The sequence below is a fragment of the Cryptomeria japonica genome, chromosome 11, assembly GCF_030272615.1.
Source record: "Cryptomeria japonica chromosome 11, Sugi_1.0, whole genome shotgun sequence".
In the NCBI taxonomy this organism is placed as follows: domain Eukaryota; kingdom Viridiplantae; phylum Streptophyta; class Pinopsida; order Cupressales; family Cupressaceae; genus Cryptomeria; species Cryptomeria japonica.
Genome location: NC_081415.1, coordinates 608,757,541 through 608,761,983, shown reverse-complemented (window position 1 = coordinate 608,761,983; position 4,443 = coordinate 608,757,541).

Genomic DNA, 4,443 nt, shown 5'->3' with positions numbered 1-4,443 from the left:
ACCCAAGAAACAAGGCAACTCAAGGCTTTTTGGACACTTCTGCGCCTATGCAGGAGGGATCTGCACCTATGTTAAGGATATGTACACCTATGTCAAAGAGATCTGCACCTATGTCAAGGTATTTTGTGCCTGTGTCAAGGCATTCTGCGCCTGTATGAGGCCGGAAACAGAGGTGAAACCAATGTTTTTACTTGCAAATTATTTTGTCTTCATTTTGTTCTTATATTCTGGTTTTTCTTTGGTACTGATTCTCTGTGCAGCACCTTGGCTTTACATGTGATGAAGACTGAAAATGAAACTACTAGGAAATCTTATGCAGGACGCAGTCAAAGACTTTTATTAAAAACATGTTGCATGTGATTTTCAAAGTAGTTGCACATTTTATTTCTTAAAGGTTAATGAACACCATGCATGCTTTGTTTGCTTTTAGTTTGATTGCATGTTTTAACCCTTAGAATTGGGCCTGCCTCTTGATTTTCCTGGCACTTCACACAGGCATTGGTGAGAGGGAACGACCCTAAGTGGTGATGGGCTAAAACCAAGCTCTTTCGAACCACTCTAAACAACTGTGGATGCAACAAAAGTTGTAGACAATGGGTGTTGGAATGGTATTGCGACGATTTATTCGTCGGATCAATACCCACCCAAACGGATGCCCTTACTAGAATCTCTTATTTTTAGAGGCCAAAATCCTTCTATCTATTGGCTCAGGCATTGTGATACGTGCATGCTGATGACACCTCTCATGTACTCCTTAGTTAGAGATAGCAAGTTCTTGGGAAGTGATGCCCCTTGAACTCAAAGCTTGGTATGCCTGAGAAGTGAGTGCACTATAAGGGCGAGCCAGTGCTACCAAGTGTCTAGCTATCCGGCTAAGTGTTGTATTTTGAGTAGAGGATTCAATAGATATGGTCCTTGCCAGCCACAGGATTTGTTGTAAATGTGCTTGATTGTCTTGAGTCAAAGTCAAACAAACATTTTGTCTTGTGTGATTGTCAAAGGTTAAATCAAAAACAAACTTTCAAAAGTGTTCATAATCAACTTGGATTTTCAAAATCAACAACCTTCAACTCAAAAACAAAATCCAAACAAAGGTCCAAATTTGTCCAAGTATTCATCCAACATTTGAACATGGCTTGTCAAAACATTGAAAGTCTTTGTTTCAAAATTCATGTCACTTTAGGCTAGGTTTTGCATAGTCCAACTTAGGTCCTAGGGCATATTGTCATATCCCTTCATTTTAGTCCTTTTCATTGCAAGCATCCTCATTTTTCACTTAGGTTCCACATCATTTCCCTAAGTTTGCATTTCATTGTCTTATCCAAGATAGATTTCCATTTAGGTTGAATAGGTTGCATTTTGCATATTCCAAGTCATTGGTCTTTGCATATCCTTATCATTGTATTGACATATCATATCCTTAGATCATTTTCATGTCATATCCTAAGTCATTGTCATAATCATTGCCTTCTTGCATTTAGTCTCAAAAATTGGGTTTGTCAAACTTGGAAAATCAAAACTTTGGATAATACCCTAAGTTGTTGTTAGGGAGTCTTGACCTTGTCTAAAATTTGTCCTCTCATTAATATCATTTTTGTCAAACCTAGCTTAGTATCCAAGCATATAGGTGAGACATTTTCAATTTGTCCTATTGTCATTTGGTCCTTTGTCCTTTAAGGTCTTGACTTCATTTCAACTTCCCAAGGTTGATTCTTTAGGTTTGCATTCCAAAAAGTTTGTCCAAATCTTGAAAAACAACAAAAAACATAGGTTGCATTCTTGCCATAGATTGCATTTTCATTTATTTAGGTTGCATTTAGTTGCATATCATACATCATCCTTTTAAAAAATCCCAAAAATTATTGCGCTTGCATAGTGACATGCCTGTTGAAACAAGGTCAAAATCTAAGAAGATGGGCGAACCAACATATCAACCCCTTGACAACATATCAAACTCATAGTTGCAACCTAGTCAATCATTACAAATTGAAGGTTCATCAAACACATCATTACCACCATATGGAATGGTTCAAATTGGACCACCTCCATGGGAAAACACACCTTTTGACTGGAATCAACCAAACTTGCAACATGAAATTCAAACATTACATGAGGAACAAACTCTTCCACAAGGATTTGGTTTAGATCAAGGTATTCAACAAGAAATAAATCCAAATGTTTTACCATATTCTTCATCAGATTCTGATGCTTTTGATGATGTTGATATGTTCCTTAAAGATTCGAAGTTGACAAAAAAGATGGATAAATTCTTGAACAAGGTCTTTAAGATGTTCCCACAAAAATATCTTGACATGATGAGTAATGTAACCTCCTCAAGTGAGCAAATTAATGTGCAAAAACAACAAGGCAGTGAGCTGTTAAGTTTCTCTCCACATCCAAATGAAGAAAATGTGCAACAAGAAACTCAACACACCTTGATGAGTAAGCATGCTTCACAAACTTTGACAGTGACTATTCCACAAAAGTCATCATTTGAAACAATAAACAATCCATTGTTTAATGCAACACCTTTAACACCAAATCAAATGATGGCCACACAAATGTTGATGACAGGTGTCCCTCAACAAGAAGTGATTCCTCGAATACCTAAAAGTGGATCCAAATATAAGATGCAAGAAATCTTTATGACTGGAATCTTTGATCTTACAAATGTTCAAATTGCATTTCCTTCATACCAAAACATTGATTCCTTGTCAGAATCCCCCATGCATATCCAAAGTCCAACCCCGTGTCAAGAGGATAATTTAGAGCATGAAGAAATGTGTCTTGAAATAGATCAAGATCAAGATCTTGAAACCTTATCATCCGATCCAATTGTTGAACAAGATCCCATTTCCCCAGACACTCGCAATGATTCACTTATTTCTGTCAATTCTATCCAAGGACATAATGTCCTTTCAAATCCCATTGACATTCCACTTCCTAAGATAGATCAAGATATTCCTTCCATCCTTTCCGATGATCCCATTAAAAGTCAAGAGCAAAGCACCTTTAAAGAGGATTCCAATGATCTTCCTCCTTGTCAAGATCAAATTATTCCTTTAAATCCTCCACAAGATCCTTTTGTTCCTCCATCTCCTTGTCGTAATGCTCCATATACACTCCAAGATTGAATTTCTTTTGATGATCCCATTATGTCTCCCATTCCATCTCTTGAAGAGCCTGTCATTGAACCATGTCCACTACACAATCCTAGTCCTCCTCATGATCCTAATCCCCCTCATGATTCTAACATGTCAGTGCAACATGTTCATGAACCCTCGACATGCATAATGGGTTCTTCCACTTTGGTGCAATCCAATCCACTTCAAGATCTCATTCTTTCTCTCATATCATATCCACCTCATAATGGACTCGTGTCTTCTTCCCAAAGAAAAGAGTATCCTACAAGTCAAGATATTCATAAAGGCAAAGGAGTAGATCTACATAAGAAAGAATCCCTTCATGTTAAAGACAATATTAAGGGTCATGGCCTCAGTGCAGTTCCTCAAGATGTGGATACCCCTACTAAATCCAACATCCCTTCAAAATCCAAACATACACCTTCCCCATCATACTTTCCATCCATCTTAGGTCCTTATATCCCTTCATCCTTTATGCAAGGTCAGCAAAGGCACATATCCTTGAGTAAATTTCATCAATCCAAAAGAAGTCCATTTCATTCATATCCATCCATGCATTCCTTTCCCCTCCAAGCAATTTGGATGCCAAGCATAAAAGTCATAAGTCTAAAAATCCACATGTATTCAAGGATCAACATGTCCAATATAATCAACATGTCAAAACAAAGAAAAATTTGATCTATAAAGAAAAGGAAAAATCCAAAAGGCCACAAAGGCCCACTAAGCAAAATAAAGCAAAGTCAAAATATATATGGGTTCCTAAATCCCTTGTGCAAGCAATGCACTCCAAGGAACCACAAAAGCATGAAAAATCAAAAACCATGTGGATCCCTAAGCGGCTTCTTGAAGCACAAAAGCCTAAAGAAACATCCAACTTGGCATCCAAATTTTCTATTCCTCCATCCAAACCTCTCGAATTTGTTCCTCCACCACCTTCTTCATCCATTTTGGGCCCTTATGTCCCAAAATCCATAGCCTTTCCTTCGTCAAAATCTCAATATCCAAAATACATTTTTCCTCCATCAGTCCATCACCCCTGAAGGTGTGTTCCAATTTTGATCTTGCCTTCATTTTTGTCCACTGAAGCCCAGCTCTTCCAATACCCTATTCATTATCCAATGCATATTTTTCATCCTTCGATCCCTTTGATCCAATCCTTTACATAAATCCTTTCCTTAATTTCATCTCTTTTTCCATGTCCTTATCCTACCAACGTCTTTGAGCATACTTTTAAAGGTCATGGTCCATTTTTTTTAAGACTACTATCCAAAAAAAAAAAGATGCTTGAGTCCTTCCATCC